Genomic DNA, 18,169 nt, shown 5'->3' on the forward strand with positions numbered 1-18,169 from the left:
CTATGGAGGCAAGAGGCCCAATGAAGGCATTTGAAAACAGATTTACTGTGGCTGCTGCTTCACACAATGGATGACCAGGTGAATCAGCTCCCCCCATGTGCTAGGTATGGGTGTAAGGCAGTCTAATCTGCTGACTAAACACCAATACGGCAAGACATCGGAGACCCATGGCCTCTGGGAAAGCTTGGAATGCAATGAGGCAGTTGCCATTTAAAGCCCCCCCTCCCCAGTTTCTCTTTGCTGCTGAGGTTGGCTGCAGCTGCAGCACTAGTGATGGAGCAGCAGATGTCCATGCAAAACCAACCCAGACTGGCATTTCCTGGTTGCCTGGCAACAATTTCCAGCCAAGCACAGCTCAACTGCTAACTTGATGCTGGCCTAATAAGATCTTAGGAACCCACCATAGCTGGGGCATCAACGGATTTATATTTGACTTTCTATTTTAATATTTGCTAACATCTTCTTCATGGTAAGGCAGCATAAATATGGCCTACCTATTACAGTAGTGCCCAAAGGGGAAAAAAAGCCTTAAAACGTAAGCCACATGTGTCCTTCACTTACAGCACTACTGCTTAAAATAGTCTCCCACTGATTAATCAACAAGCATTTAGGTTGATTAAAACTTGTAGCCTACTTTCTAATACATACCAAACATATTGCATTGTACACGAGTCTTGAATTTTAGAGATAAACTCACAGGATAAAGCCTTGTGCCAAATCTCTGTATCGGAAATACTGGATTCAATTTATCCATACTGTTTCTGACAGACTGAAGACAACCTCCTATTTTCCCAGGAAGCAGTAGGCACTTCTCTTCTGAAAAAGGAATGTCATAAAAGATATCTGGTGTTATACTGGAGCTGAAAGGACAGCTGGCATTGAGGAAAGAATCCTGTGGTTACTTTTGACTATTTTTCACCCTAGCTTTTTGAAAAACTAGCAATGTCACATGAAGATTTTATTTTTGTTACTTATCAAAAAGGGGAGAAAAAGATTTTCTCTAATGTTCGCACATTTAAAAATAAAGCAACTGTTGTTCAGATGCTCAGTGAGAAGACGTTCCACTTTCCACTTCCTGCCACCCCCACAAGCTAGTATGCCTCTGGGTTTCATCTTCCCACTTTGCAGGAGGTGATCTGGGCATCCCCTGACAGTCCCTGTGATTTCAATCAGTTCTTCTGAAAGCCAGTGATGTTTGTCAGTGTCAGAGAACAGGCAAGCAGGGAAAGGTTCTGCCATCTTTTCCTTTCTGTTTTCTGTTTCCCCTCCCGTTGTCATCCTCTTTCATTATGGGCCAACTTTTATTTTGCCCTTTCACTCACCTTTTGATGCCTCTCTTCCATGTAACCTTTTTTCCCATTTTCCTTTGTTATTCTTTCAGTTCTTTTTTCTCCTTCGCTCTTTCAACCTTCTTTCCACACTCCCCACAGTAAGAGGTCCTATGTTAGGTATTTCAGCTCCTTGACTTATACAGAGAGCATATGTGTTACATATGCTTCTCTAAATCCTTCAAATCAAACTGCAACTGCAGTATATACCATTTATATGGTATATACTGGTATACACTGCAGGTTCAGTCTCTCTTGGACAAAGAATGCTCACTGTAATATCACAAAGGAAGATGGGGGGGCACAGCACTAGTGGTTATGGTGGGACAAGAGTAAAAGAAGCAGCAACAACTGGGAATGCAAGAGCGGCAGAGTCAAGCAGCAGGAACAATGGCGGAGGAAGGGGAGTGGGGGTGGGGAAATAGGGACCGGGAGAACAATCCAGAAATCCCCTGCATTTATCATGAGCCCTCTTCTATTATTGTCGGGTTTTTCCTTAATTTTTGACATTTAGATTGTTCTAGTCATTTGTCTTAGCACTTCATTTTAAAGGAAACTGTGACATTTCATGGGGTTATGTCACTAACAGAGAAACACTTTATATAGTGCAACTCAAAAATGGGCAACATATTCAATCTGCCAAGACTTAGCTCCTCCATCTGCCTGCAAACATGTGACCACCTGGTGATTTCTGCCAAGCTTAACAGTCCATCCCTCAAGGAGCTCTACCAGACCAGCGTCTGATGAAGTGTTTTGAAGAATCAGAACAACCTCTTCCTTGAGCTCTAAGTTAAAAACAAGAAAATGTGCTCCTCTGTGCTTTTGTACATTCTTTATGTTTCTTCTGGTAAAGATCAGTATTTCTACTTGGTACTTATTTTGTTAAAGGTGAGTATTTTCATTTGTACTTGCTTTCCACACATGCAGGCCTGGTTCAGTGTACTCCATATGGTTTCCAGTTCCTTCATTCCAAGATCATTTAGTTGCTTTCTTTGGGTACAAGATTATAACCAGCCCCAAACATGCATTTCTTTCTTTCTTTCCATGTTATGAAACTCATTTTTAATATTAATCCTAACCTTTATGATGGCTTTAGTTCCTGTTAGCAAGTTCTATATACTTCTTCTTCATCTGCCTTCTAAGTTGTTAATAAAAGCTGACCCAGAACGGATGCCTGTAGAATAAATATATTTGACAATCATTGACCAATTGTACTTAACCTGATATGTACCAATTTTATTGAAGTACTTTCTCTTTTCAACTATACTGCAGTTATTCATTCTTTTGAGGGGGTTTTAAATGGAGGTCTAAACAGCCTGTCAGACATACACTGTCTGTTCCCTGAAATTCATGCGCAATTTGTTTTGTAATGCAATTTAATCTACTCTAAATTTTGAATGTCCTCAGGATCCCTTACTGATCAGAGGACACACAGTAGCTTAAAATTAAAATGTATTCTGTGATTGTAGTCATTATGAAACCATTCTAGAAAGATGCCTACCACCTTATTTACTTTAATCTTACAGAGGGGATACTGTAAATATTGTAAATGTAAACATTTCAAGATACTGAACTCATTCCCAGTATGTTACTAAGTTTATATTTGGTGATATCTCTGTCCTTTAAGCAACACACAGCTCTTTATCAGTTTATCTACAGTGACTGAATTCCAGGTAGGAAACAGAATCACCCCATCTGAGGAGGGTACATAAAGATATAGTCAGAAGCCTTATGGATTTTATAACTAAAGATTTATTTATTTGTTTGTTTGTTTATTTATTTATATTCCACCCTTCCCAATAGGACTCGGGGTGGCAAACATCATTTAAAACGTATAAAAATGGTAATTTGGGGATTTGTGTATATTGGACCTGAAAAATGTAGGCATACCCAATATTTCTGAATATCAAATACTGGTAGGGTATTCGGATTCATGTTTTATGGGGAGATTTCTGAACTTTTTAGATACATTATTTTCTACAGGGAAACTTTCCAGGTGATTTGGGGGGAGGGCTAATTTGAAAATATAGGCAGAGGAGCAGCTGGTGCGCACACACACACACACACACACACACACACACACACACACACACACACAACCCCAGCCAATTTCAAGTAGGTTGGGCCAAGGAATCCAATTCTATGAGCTCCTGAACAGGATGCCCCCAGCCATTCTTCATTAATTCCTATAGGGAGGGAACCCTCTAAGCTATTCCAGAGCAAAAACCATTCCTGCAAGAGCAATCACTGGTCAAATGTCTCCCACAGAAGAACCAACACAACAAGTCCAACAGACCCACTGTAGAGCCTAGTAACTGCAGTAGAACCACAAACCTATGTGCCAAGACAAACAGAACCAAAATCAAATCAGAGCTCTACAGTGGAAACTCCATGTAGTGGAAACTCCACTTCTGCAATCACAATAGAACAAAAGGCAATGTGCAGAAGCCCAGCAGAACCCCAAGCAACTGTGTCAGTACAAGCCCAACAGATATAATGTCAAACCAGAGAAGTAGAGAAGAACAAATCCATGTGGTGGTGGTTTGCAGACCCAGAAAAACCACTTTTAATGTGTGCAGAACCCCAGCAGATCCCGTGCTACTGTGGCAGTGCAAGCAAAACAGGATTAATGTCAAACCAGGGAATCACTGCAAATGGTGAGGGCACTTTGGCAAGCCCAGCAGAACCAATAGCAACATGCAAAAACCCAGCAGAACCCACTACCACAGTGACAGCACAAACACAATAGGACCCCAGTCAAACCAGTGAATTTCTTAAGTGGAAACTAATGACAATGTACAGTTCCACTGTGGCAGTTCAGGGCCAACAGAAGCAATGCCAAAATGAAGAATCACAGCGGAATAATCCAATCCAACAGTGGGGGAATGACACAAAACAACTCTGAATTATTTTGGCAAGCTGCCAGAAACTCTGGGAGACACAGAAACAAACAAAAACAAATAAAAATGGGAGTGGTTACAGAGAACTCCTGGAGGTCTGCAAATCAATGGCTCCCAATCCTACTGGTTAATTAAAAAAAATTCTAGGATGTTTCAGAACCATTTTTGGCACCCTAAAAAAACCTCTCAAGATAGATTTGGGATGCTCAATACACTCTGAAAATACTGATGTAGTATTTTAAAGGTGAATTTCCAATTTAGCTTTACCTGAATGCACATCCCTATTTATCACCTAACTCTGATAAAAGCAAATGTGGGTGAGATGTAGATTCAAGGTTAAACAGAAGGCTCTTCTTGAAAAAGAAAGAGTGGATAACAGTTTATTTCAAGGGACAGGGAACATAAGAGCCCTTTGCAAGGAAGTTCATCTGCTAAAAACAGTCATGCCTGCACTGTGACGGCATGAGGGTACCAAAAATAAACAAGAGCAGTGCAGCATAATCGCTCTGTAACTAATGATAATGTAAAGCAAAAAGTTACATTTGTCCTGTTTTATTTTAGGTGAAAAGTAGTGTAAACAAATAATCCATATAATGAAAACTACAAACTTGGTGAAAAGTGTGCCAGATCTGAAGGTACGGAATTTGCGTCTCTGTCGCTAGTCGATACACAAAATATGCATGGACACAATCAACACATGTAGAGATCAGCCCCCAATATCAGGACTATTTCCTAAATACCTGGACAAAAGCCACATCTTGTGCATGCATATGAACGTATGTTGGTGTAGGAGAGAGTTGCCAACCTCCAGGTAGGGAGAGGTAAAAACAGTGGGGGGGGGTGGGGGGGGGGGGGGGTGGGGGGGGGGGGGGGTGGGGGGGGGGGGGGGTGGGGGGGGGGGGGGGTGGGGGGGGGGGGGGGTGGGGGGGGGGGGGGGTGGGGGGGGGGGGGGGTGGGGGGGGGGGGGGGTGGGGGGGGGGGGGGGTGGGGGGGGGGGGGGGTGGGGGGGGGGGGGGGTGGGGGGGGGGGGGGGTGGGGGGGGGGGGGGGTGGGGGGGGGGGGGGGTGGGGGGGGGGGGGGGTGGGGGGGGGGGGGGGTGGGGGGGGGGGGGGGTGGGGGGGGGGGGGGGTGGGGGGGGGGGGGGGTGGGGGGGGGGGGGGGTGGGGGGGGGGGGGGGTGGGGGGGGGGGGGGGTGGGGGGGGGGGGGGGTGGGGGGGGGGGGGGGTGGGGGGGGGGGGGGGTGGGGGGGGGGGGGGGTGGGGGGGGGGGGGGGTGGGGGGGGGGGGGGGTGGGGGGGGGGGGGGGTGGGGGGGGGGGGGGGTGGGGGGGGGGGGGGGTGGGGGGGGGGGGGGGTGGGGGGGGGGGGGGGTGGGGGGGGGGGGGGGTGGGGGGGGGGGGGGGTGGGGGGGGGGGGGGGTGGGGGGGGGGGGGGGTGGGGGGGGGGGGGGGTGGGGGGGGGGGGGGGTGGGGGGGGGGGGGGGTGGGGGGGGGGGGGGGTGGGGGGGGGGGGGGGTGGGGGGGGGGGGGGGTGGGGGGGGGGGGGGGTGGGGGGGGGGGGGGGTGGGGGGGGGGGGGGGTGGGGGGGGGGGGGGGTGGGGGGGGGGGGGGGTGGGGGGGGGGGGGGGTGGGGGGGGGGGGGGGTGGGGGGGGGGGGGGGTGGGGGGGGGGGGGGGTGGGGGGGGGGGGGGGTGGGGGGGGGGGGGGGTGGGGGGGGGGGGGGGTGGGGGGGGGGGGGGGTGGGGGGGGGGGGGGGTGGGGGGGGGGGGGGGTGGGGGGGGGGGGGGGTGGGGGGGGGGGGGGGTGGGGGGGGGGGGGGGTGGGGGGGGGGGGGGGTGGGGGGGGGGGGGGGTGGGGGGGGGGGGGGGTGGGGGGGGGGGGGGGTGGGGGGGGGGGGGGGTGGGGGGGGGGGGGGGTGGGGGGGGGGGGGGGTGGGGGGGGGGGGGGGTGGGGGGGGGGGGGGGTGGGGGGGGGGGGGGGTGGGGGGGGGGGGGGGTGGGGGGGGGGGGGGGTGGGGGGGGGGGGGGGTGGGGGGGGGGGGGGGTGGGGGGGGGGGGGGGTGGGGGGGGGGGGGGGTGGGGGGGGGGGGGGGTGGGGGGGGGGGGGGGTGGGGGGGGGGGGGGGTGGGGGGGGGGGGGGGTGGGGGGGGGGGGGGGTGGGGGGGGGGGGGGGTGGGGGGGGGGGGGGGTGGGGGGGGGGGGGGGTGGGGGGGGGGGGGGGTGGGGGGGGGGGGGGGTGGGGGGGGGGGGGGGTGGGGGGGGGGGGGGGTGGGGGGGGGGGGGGGTGGGGGGGGGGGGGGGTGGGGGGGGGGGGGGGTGGGGGGGGGGGGGGGTGGGGGGGGGGGGGGGTGGGGGGGGGGGGGGGTGGGGGGGGGGGGGGGTGGGGGGGGGGGGGGGTGGGGGGGGGGGGGGGTGGGGGGGGGGGGGGGTGGGGGGGGGGGGGGGTGGGGGGGGGGGGGGGTGGGGGGGGGGGGGGGTGGGGGGGGGGGGGGGTGGGGGGGGGGGGGGGTGGGGGGGGGGGGGGGTGGGGGGGGGGGGGGGTGGGGGGGGGGGGGGGTGGGGGGGGGGGGGGGTGGGGGGGGGGGGGGGTGGGGGGGGGGGGGGGTGGGGGGGGGGGGGGGTGGGGGGGGGGGGGGGTGGGGGGGGGGGGGGGTGGGGGGGGGGGGGGGTGGGGGGGGGGGGGGGTGGGGGGGGGGGGGGGTGGGGGGGGGGGGGGGTGGGGGGGGGGGGGGGTGGGGGGGGGGGGGGGTGGGGGGGGGGGGGGGTGGGGGGGGGGGGGGGTGGGGGGGGGGGGGGGTGGGGGGGGGGGGGGGTGGGGGGGGGGGGGGGTGGGGGGGGGGGGGGGTGGGGGGGGGGGGGGGTGGGGGGGGGGGGGGGTGGGGGGGGGGGGGGGTGGGGGGGGGGGGGGGTGGGGGGGGGGGGGGGTGGGGGGGGGGGGGGGTGGGGGGGGGGGGGGGTGGGGGGGGGGGGGGGTGGGGGGGGGGGGGGGTGGGGGGGGGGGGGGGTGGGGGGGGGGGGGGGTGGGGGGGGGGGGGGGTGGGGGGGGGGGGGGGTGGGGGGGGGGGGGGGTGGGGGGGGGGGGGGGTGGGGGGGGGGGGGGGTGGGGGGGGGGGGGGGTGGGGGGGGGGGGGGGTGGGGGGGGGGGGGGGTGGGGGGGGGGGGGGGTGGGGGGGGGGGGGGGTGGGGGGGGGGGGGGGTGGGGGGGGGGGGGGGTGGGGGGGGGGGGGGGTGGGGGGGGGGGGGGGTGGGGGGGGGGGGGGGTGGGGGGGGGGGGGGGTGGGGGGGGGGGGGGGTGGGGGGGGGGGGGGGTGGGGGGGGGGGGGGGTGGGGGGGGGGGGGGGTGGGGGGGGGGGGGGGTGGGGGGGGGGGGGGGTGGGGGGGGGGGGGGGTGGGGGGGGGGGGGGGTGGGGGGGGGGGGGGGTGGGGGGGGGGGGGGGTGGGGGGGGGGGGGGGTGGGGGGGGGGGGGGGTGGGGGGGGGGGGGGGTGGGGGGGGGGGGGGGTGGGGGGGGGGGGGGGTGGGGGGGGGGGGGGGTGGGGGGGGGGGGGGGTGGGGGGGGGGGGGGGGGGGGGGGGGGGGGGGGGGGGGGGGGGGGGGGTGGGGGGGGGGGGGGGTGGGGGGGGAGGCGGGGGGGGGGGGGGGGTGCGGGGGGGGGGGGGGGGGGGGGGGGGGGTGGGGGGGGGGGGGGGGGGGGGGGAAGGGGAGGGGTGGTGGGGGGGTGGAGGGGGGGGAGGGTGGGGGGGGGGGGGGGGGGGTAGGGGGGGGGGGGGGGGGGGGGGGGTGGGGGGGTGGGGGGGGGGGGGGGGGGGGGGGGGGGGGGGGGGGGGGGGGGGAGAGGCTGATGGGAATTGTAGTCCATAACATCTGGAGTGCCAAAGGTTCACCACCATGGTATTAATGTGTTATTTTTTTTAAGGTACATGGCACCACTTTGCTCAGCCGGATGAATCGCCTAAATATAGATGGGAGAAACCTACCTACAGCAATATAGCAGAGTGACCAAATCTAACAACACAGCTTCCCATTAGAGCTACCTAACTAAAATACACAAACACACACTGTTTATGGGGAATGCTTCTTCTAAAAGGCACAAGACACGCCCTTGATGGAATAGACCATGAATTCATCCATCCATCTATCTTGTCCAGGTTTATTTTTCAAACAGAAGCAGGCTAGATGTCCCAGGAAAGTCAGCTAGCAAGGGATGCAAACAGTGATAAGCTTTCAAATATTTGAAAACTGACACTTGCCAAATATAGGGGAAAGATTTTTACATACGTGTTATGGCTTGGGTGCAGCTTTTTTTCACTGGTGTAAAAAGGGGAAGAAGACTCCCTTTGACCACCAGGTAGAGTATGCTGGGGATTATGGAACCAGTATGAAAAAGTCATATGGGACGGGGCCTATTAAGAGGATGAGAATTGGTGAGATTGAACAAAAACTTGGAAAGTATCCAATCCAACTGCTGTACATCACATCTGTTTTTTGGAAGAAAGACACTAAAATTAGGTATACATTTTAACCATTATGCTAAAGTTATCAGGACCCTGAACAAAGTGACTTCACCATATGTCACACACATCTGAATTGGTTTTTTGATAAGAATGAGTAATGAAAGTCTTTTGGCAATCTAAGTTCTTTGTAGGAGACAAGCACCACATAAAATGTTACCCGGCTTCACCTTAAACCCAAATTTACCCGTTTCCTGCATAGAATTCTTCTTCTCCCCATTATAGTAAATTATTGACATGAAAACTTCCAAAATTAGAAGCTATAACTCATAAAAACTTAACTGGATGCAAGGAAAATGAACTCTGCAACACTTCAACTTCTTTTTCTTGAAACTTGTATTGGGTCTCTTCCCCTCAATGGGACTTTTGTAACATGTTTCAAAGGCCAGGGTCACACATACTCAAGCAGGCTGAAAACCAGAAGGAACCAGGACTACTATCTGAAGTCAACTGCACAGTCTCAGACGAAGGGAGAAGGGAGGCTCTGATTGTTAGTTGCACCACTGTGACCACTCCTGACAAACAACTCAATGAAGCCTCATGAGCTCCCCACCTTTTGGAAATAGGAATTATTGTGATATGGTGCACGGAAGTCAATTGTTTATGTACTTTTTATTTATTGGTCTTTTAGGCGGTCCTTCCCCAGTGCTCAGGCTGACTCACAACAAAGAACATACAATGTTATAAAACCTACAGCATGATAAAACCCATAAAACTTCATCAATTCCATAAGGTACTTTGGCGCCATTAAATTTCAAAATAAAACCAATCTAATATCATCCACTAATATATCTATGTATCATTTTGGAAGAAGAAGAAGAAAGGGGGAGGCACGGGGGGGGGGAGGCAAACGAGGGTGTAAACTTTTGCTGTCCTCAACCATGAACCTGGTGGAACAGCTCCGTCTTATAGATCCTGAAAATCTGCACTCTGCATTCCCCAGAACCCTGCCCTTACTTGACAGAGCATTCCATCAGACCAGGGCTGAAAAGACTCTGACCCTGGTTGAAGACAGTTGGATTGTTTTAGGGCCAGAGACCACTAGTAGATTGTTATTAGTTGAGCATAAAGCTCTTTGGGGGACATATGGGAGGAGGCAGTATCACAGGTATGTCTCAGACCATTTAGGGTTTTGAAGGTAAGTAACAGAACTTTGAACCTGATCCAGTATTCCACCTAGAGCCAATGCTGCTGGCGAAGCACTGCATGGATATGAACTCACCATGAAGCCCTCATAAGTTCTTAAGTGGCTGCATTTTGTAGAAGTTTCTCAACCAACCTTAAGGGCAGCCATGCGTAGAGTGAGTTGTAGTAGTCTAGTCTGGAGGTGATCATTGCACGGACCACTGTGGCATGGACCCCAGCAGCCCTGCTGTCATTTTACTCCAACAGTATGACACCTTGTTTTATAGGACAGAGGCATCCCAGTGATGCCCATTTGCACATTGCAGCCCATGATAATACTTCTTTTAAGCTGCGCATCTGAAACTCACGCTGTGGATCTAATGGAAAGATTTAGCACTAACCATAATTGGGGACTACATAGGCAGCATTTGAAAGTAAAGAATAGATTGCTGAGAAGAATAGATTGCAGAATTTTTATTTATTTTATTAGATTTTCATCCCACCCTTCCCTGACTATAATTAAAACTTATCCACATTAAAGTACCAGTTTTAAAATTCCAGTTGATGCCGTTAACAATTTAATACAGTAACGGGAACACCGGTCAGGGAGGGGAAAGAGAAAAAGGGACAGGAAGGCAAAACCATAAAGTAACAAAGCAAATGAGATAAAGAAGACAACAGTAGGGTTAGGGAGGCAAGCTAGGATCAGTGCCTCAACCAAATGTGTGGCAGAACATCTCAGTCCAGGCCCTGCAGAACTGAGCCAGGTCCAGTAAGGTTCAAATCTCATTCAAAAGAGAGTTCCAGAGCTGAAGAAGCTCTGGCTCTGGTTTAGGACAGCTGGATACTTCCCAGGCTGAGAACCACCAGTAAATTATTACCAGTTGGGCATAATACACTTTGGGAGGGTGCTAGGAATCAAAGCATCAGCATGGACTCTGTAGCCTAAATAAAATATTTGATATGAATAATCAATGAACTAACATTAGTATTGGTGCAGTGTCCAGTACCCAAAACATAACTTTTAGCTAGATGACAAGCTATTTATTATGTGACTGAAAATTCTATCTATACTTAGCTAAAGATTTTTAGGTCCAATCTTTTTGGTTTCAATGACAGCTGAAAAGTCATAGAAACAGCCAGCATAGTTCTTTTGGAAAACAATATGCATCTTTTGTTCTTAAAGAATGGAAGACCAAAAAGCAAATAAAAATATGCAACTCCAATATGATGTACAGCTGTAAGAATTTTGTCCACTAAACTTGTTTTGTTTTATTACTTATTTTATTATTATTTTATTCTATATTGTTTTATTAGTATATTTTGTGCTAGTATAATATTAAGTGGACAATTTCTTTTTATGGAATAGTGTGGAAAAAATTAACTGGGTGGAATTAATAAGATGAAAGGGACTTCTCCACATTGACGCCAAAGTTCTGGAACTCTCTCCCCAAGGAGATACACATGTCTCTATCACTGCCTTCTGCCAGCAGTTGAAACTTTTCTTGTTGTATCTGTGCATTTCTTCACTCCATTCTTAGTGGCTGCCTATTTTTCTGTCATAATTGTTTATACATGTGAATGTGGTTTCACAAGTCTGTTTTTAATGTTTTGAACTGTTCACCGTCTTAAGGACACAAAAAAATACCCCCGTGTACTAATAACGATTTTAGCCACACTTTCTGGAATATAATGCATTTTAAAACCAACAGTTTAATAAAGTACTGTGCAATTTTATAGCTACAAGTATAAGCAGTAGTAAATCAACCAAGCCAGAATCATACCGTAATATCACTTGAGGAGTTCCTATATCGTGTGTTAATATGCAATATATGGTACAAGTTCCATAAGAACCCATTCCTCAAATAACTCCTGCCAGCGCTATACTAATTTGATCTGCTAACCTCTTTGCCACTCCAACAACATCTTTAATGGTTGTGCTGATGTTCTAAAAATATCTTTGATTTTGTTGTGGGTTAATAAACAGTTGTGTTAACGCAGAGCTACTCAATTCACATGCCACAAAACAGGACTTCCCTAAATGGACTCCACTCCAATTTTTCTGTAACCTCTTTTGCTCCAGGAGACAAAAGACCACCCCTATAACATACAAACAGGAGAAGGCCATTACCGCCTACTAGCTTGAAAAAAATAAATCTAAAGAATGGTTTTATGGACAAGAAAATTTGAGGGACTCAATGATTACCTCACAGTCTTGGCATGCAAGCCAAGACTCTTTGGAACAACAAAGAACGCTTAAAGTACCTTTGACGACATTTTTTCTAAGCAACTGGCAAAATAACTGATTATTGTCATCCCTCTTTCAAAATGACCAATAGCTGAGAATGTTTAAAAGCAAAATAAAGAACCAACTTAGCCAGCCATATTGCTTGTCCAACAGATTTTAGCAGGACATGGAGAGCAGCAAGGGAGCAAGGGAACATGGACTAGAGGGATACAATACACACAAACAACACACACAATAATACATACAGAGAGAGAGAGAGAGAGAGAGAGAGAGAGAGAGAGAGAGAGCATAGAAAATTATACTTTTCTTCATTGCTTACTGTGTATTAAATAAAACAAAAAGTTAAGGGTGAATCAAGACACTTGAAGAGAAAGCTGAACTTTGAACAACCAGCTCTAAAATGTCTTCAAGTCCTGGTTTCTATTGCTTTAGCTAGCTGGATTCTACCAACAAGTCTCCATCTTCAATACCCATAATTAAGCAGGATCTACCTGCTGGACATTGAGAATGTCAGACCTCAGAGACTTTTCTAGGGTTGCCAAGAAAAAAGCACATTAGAGTGTAGCATCGGGAAAGCCCAATTAATTTTAGTCATTTCACAGTATGTCGCGGTTCATGTAGTGGTAAATCATGACATTGTTGATGGAGATATTTAGCAGAGCGGCAAACAGAGACAGTCAGACCAATACTAGAAAATATGAGGCCAGCCAAGTCTAAGAAGCATGGACTGTATATATACACAAGGCAACGAACTAACTGGTATATGCAAATACTTCGAGTATAAAGTCAATAGATAAGTCATACGGCATTCATAAAGATCTATTGTGATTATATCAGGGTAATATGCAACTGGATATAGATTTAATAACAAATCATACAATGAGGGCACTTGGGCAACCTAAGAAGCGTAATGGGACAGTACTTAGCAACAAATTCTCATAAACACTGTATAAGATCTCATAAACATTGTACATAAGGCAAGAAACCTGTAACCTGTTTTCTCCGTGATACACCTCTGAAGATGCCAGCCACAGATGCAGGTGAAATGTTAGGAACAAAATCCACCAGACCACGGCCACAAAGCCCGGAAAACCCTCCAGAACCAGTTAATTGTCAAACCTTGTTCCCAAAAGTAGTAGGGAAAAATTGTATTAATTTTCATAGTCCATTGGGAGATTGCGATATAAATGCCACCTCATCATAGTAAAATGGGTATTTTTAGGGCCCCAAATTTGAGCTATTGGATTTATAAACTATGCCCCATATTTAATACTAAATAATAAAGTTGTGCTGTTTGTTTTAAAGAGTATTGTAACCTAGATTATTGAATGTCTTTGTTCCCACCTGCTACTGCCCAGTTCTTTAAGAGGATGAAGTCTCCAACCTAGACAAACATAGATATTATCAGATATTAACTTCATATGCCTAATGGGCCCTTATAGAGCCCTTAAATATACATTTCACACCAGGGTTTTCTTTTTAAGTTTCAAATTCTCATCTGGTTCCAGAAAAAAAAAATCCAGGGTCAGTTTTAAGCAATTAAATTAAAATGCACCTATATGGGATTCCCATGCACTGTTAAAACAATATTTCCTCTCAGACACTGTTTACACTTATCTTAACGTATTCCCATCTCACCTCTGTGGCTTCCAACATAGTTTATAATCCAGCCAGCTCAAATCATTATAGCAAATACTACAGATGAGGGAAAGGGGAACAAGCGCCAGGAGATGCTAACATAACAGGAAAAAAGATAGCTCCAATTCACCCAGAAATGACTCCAAACCACACAGTCACTATCCAAGGGAGTATGTCTGACCTTCTTGGAAGTATCATCTTTATATATATTATTAATTTATCCAATGTATAGGGCCAGACAGCTCTTTGCTATAATACCCATTGTAGCTAAACTAAAACATCATGTGATTATTCCATAAGATGGCATTAAAACTCAAGCAATATTCAAAGAAATTCTTTTATCTGAATTGGTTCTCATGAGCACAATTCAGTTGCTTTCCACCAGAAAAACCGCTTAACTATATAGGACTCTGTGACATTCTCAACATGAGGCTGATTCCCTTCTTTTACAAGCTTTCATGCTAGATAGCAACCAGATAGATTACGAATAGTAAGGCAGGAAATTTAAAAAAAAAAGATTTTGAGAGAGAGAATTAGTTCATATGGTCTGAGAAAGCAGATTCATTTGCATATACTCTCCATCTCCTGGTTGGCTACCTACATGCCTGCAGCTTAACTCTGCATGTAAAGGTTTTTTTTATTGTTGTTAATTGGCTTCTGCATTTCAGCTCATCTCTTTGCTGCATGAATCTAATCTGCTTCTTGGAGCCAATTTTCACAGCTTCTAGTGTCTCATTTGGTTTCAGTCGCCACGGAAGCTTCCAAATAAATATTTTAATTGAATTAAGCCCCTTTTATGCCTAATAATACAGCTATGTGTTCCTCTGTTTCTTATAAAAAAGAAAAAAGAAAAAAGAATTTGGCCAAAATGGGACTGTTAGGAATACTGGAGTCAAGTTTTCACTCGTACCTTTAAATTCACTGCAGCATAAAAACACAGATGAAAACACAGATCAACAGTGCAAATACAAAAATATGAAAAAGAATCCTGGAATTAGTAATAAATCTGCTACAATGAAATCCAATCTGTCAGTAACCCACAACAGTTTCTTATCAAATTCAATTCATTCTTTGTGAGCAGACAGAAACAGTGTTTTGTGCAGAGAACTCCACAAAGCTATATAGAAAATAAGCTTGCACGTATAAAAAGTGAGGGGGTAAAATTTGCTTTAGGTTTTTCTAGCTTTAGGATGATTGAAAAACATGAATTGGATTTCCGAAAAATATTCAAAGTTCTCCCTCCCCACCCTCGCAAAAAACCCCTGAAATAAATCGGGTCCTTTTAACTCTGTGGGGAATTGTTGGTGTTTTTTTTTTCAGTTTCACACCTGAAGGGGAAGCATTTTTCAAGATAACAGCACCAAACTTACAGGATGGCTTTGGGAAACTCTCCTGATAAGATTACCCAGGTTTTGTGAAGTTTGGTTCAGGAGGGAGAATTTTATGGGTCATCAAATTTTGGTAGCCTCTGGTCTCCCATTAGAAACCCATTGGAAACAAAGGAGATGGTGGGGGGCTTTGGTGTTCCTGGACCAGGAGAGGGTCTCTTTGAAGCTTCTCACCCTGCAAGTTTGGTGTCTCTATCTTAAAAATGTATCCCCTACAGACACCCCAGAAATCCCCCATTGGCTACAATGGAACCAAGTCAGTTACAACAAGAGAATCAAGCAAGCTTCAGCAATGTCTATATGTGAAAATTTCCCACCATAGCAATACATGTGTAGGGAAAAGGTCAGTTCCCCCCACCATTGACTTACATGGGGCCTGCTGTTTTGCTTCACTTGTACTGCACTGGCAATGTTATTGGGGGCTCTGGTGGGGCTGTTGCTTTGTGAAAGGACACCAAATTTGTGCACAACTGCTGGGATGACTATCCTCACAGGAACCAACCAACTTTGCTTAAGTTTGGGTGGGTGAGGGTCCTATTCTGTGGGCACCCAAGTTTCCCTCACACTTGGTTACTCATACCATGGGTCCACCACTCAATTTAACCACGCTTCACTGTTGTTCCTCTGAGGAGAGTCACCAGCAGCTTTGCAACAAATTTGGTGCCTCTTCACAAAACAACAGCCCCACCAGAGCCCCACAAAGAAATCTCCAGCACAATGTCAGCTGAGTCTAACAGTGACCCCCCCCCCCCGCCTCCCACTGTTTCAAATGGAGGATAAAATGGCATTTCCCCTCCTGGAGAACAACAGAGGCACACCTTCCCTCCCCAGTGGCTTCCACAAAAACAATTGGGGAAACTCTGGCTCGAATATAAGGAACCCAGAAAAATTACCACAACAATCTACTCCACCTTTCTCAGTAGAAAAATAATCTCCCCCCTCAAAAAAAACCCTATATAGTGTGGGGAGACCCACAGGCCCAACAGCCCACAACAACACCAGCCAGAAAACCGAAAGAAGCCCAGAAGACATAGAACCAGCCAGAAGGAAAACCACCACATATTTTGGGAAACAAAATTAAAATATTACAACTGGACTATCTGGAAATTAAAAATCTGCAAGAAAACATGCCAAAATCAGCAAACACAGAAACACCAGAGAGAGAGAGCAAAGACAGGAATTCAACCATGGGAAACTTTAATAATAAAAAATCTTCAAAGCAGCAAACCCAGCAAAAACAAGAACAGAAGCAGCAGCAAATGAAAAAACACCTAAAAAGGTTTGTGTGTATGTAGATTTAACTATAAGTTTAAAAGTTCTCGCTAATAATACCACCACCACAGCATCCTTAAATCAAAAATGAAGAACTTAAAAAAAACCCCACAGTTAACAGTCAATTCTGTAACTTTTCTATAAATAAACAAATTCTGCAACATTCTATAAATAAACAAAACAAGCAGTTTTTTTTCCTATTAGGGTAATTTTTACATAACCAGGTCCAAAAAACTAGGCCTGTATGCAGGGATTGGGGCCTGAGCCTGGGGCTCCTAGGCATTTGGGCCTACGCCCTCAGTCTCTTCCCCTGCCCAAACCCACCTACAAGTCTAACTAGAAACAAGATAAAATAAACAGCAATTCTATTTAAAAAGTCAATTAAAAATAATCATAATAAACTGGGTCAGTCAGTCAAACCCTTCTATGCTTTCTTATCCAGGTAGGCCTCCCTCTGCAGGACTGGTTGTATCCTTACAAAGACCAGACAGAGTGGGTACAAGTTCAAGACAGCCAAACGGAAATGTTGAACTATCTTGAACTATCACTCAACCTCAGTCTGGAATAGAATGGGCTGGCCAGGAAAAGCACTTTGTGATTTCTACTGTTTGGTCCAGGCAGCAAAACTCCAGAAGTTTAAAAGTATCTCAGGGAAATAAAAAGTTTTAAAAACCTTCCCTGATTATTCAGAAAAGAACTGTTTGCATGCTGAGGTTCCATAGGTCACGGTAGCTTTCTTTTCCCCCCCCCCCCCTCTGCAAAGCTACAAAAAAATCTCCCTGCAGAAATGCATGCCAGCCATTGGCTGGGAGAGAATCTCCAGGAGTCTCTCCCATTTGCTGCTCTAGGTTCCAACCCACAGGGCATGCAGAGCAGACTGCCAGGGCAGGAAGAAGACTACAGCCAGTAATGCAGGAGGAGTGGGCGTTAAGCAGCCCCCCAGACCCCCCCAGAAAGCCCAGCAGAGACACCCAGCAAAAGTAAGTAAGGTGGGGAAGGAATTCTCCAGTTTGAAAAAAAAATCAAACTGGTTTAAAGGGACTCCCAAGCAGCTAGCCCTTTAAACTTTACATGGACAACACACAATAACCCAAACAGCAGTTCAGCTTATTGTGTTTTTAAAGTATTTGGCTTGGGGTGGGGGGGGAGATACGGCTTGATATTCAGGGCTGAATCAAATCCCAAAAAAGCTGAATAGTCCTTTTTTTCAGGGTTTTTTTTCCAGATGCAGTTTCACTGAACCACCAAGCCTCCGCCATACTCATTTTTAATATTTATGTTGCTGTTACTCTGTGGGATCAAAAATATTTCAAATCTCTATTTTGATGCAACTGATGGTTACATATAAATAAAATAAAGCCGAATAAAGTAGCGATCAAACTCCATTAGTTTTCATTTGTATTCTCTTTCACAGTTGTTCAACATTTGGAATTAATCTAGTTTAGAAACAAAATACATTGTATGTATAATTTTCAAAGGAAATGAACAGTTAAAGTTTCATTTAAATTTTCAGCAGCAAAGAAATGAATGGAGAGACTGTATAGTGAACAGATGGAAAACCTCAGGACCAAACTCTTAGCATGACATGATAGACTAGTGTGACCAGACGTCCCGCTTTTGGCAGGACAGTCCCGCTTTTGGCAGGACAGTCCCGCTTTTAAGCAATTTGTCCTACGTCCCGCGGGGTTTTTTTAATCTCCCAATTTTTGGAAGGCTGCCGCACTGCCTTCTGGGGCGCTCCCCTTTTCCCACCCTGTCACAGGG

Source organism: Sphaerodactylus townsendi, linkage group LG10 (genome assembly GCF_021028975.2).
Source record: "Sphaerodactylus townsendi isolate TG3544 linkage group LG10, MPM_Stown_v2.3, whole genome shotgun sequence".
NCBI classification, from domain to species: Eukaryota; Metazoa; Chordata; class Lepidosauria; order Squamata; family Sphaerodactylidae; genus Sphaerodactylus; species Sphaerodactylus townsendi.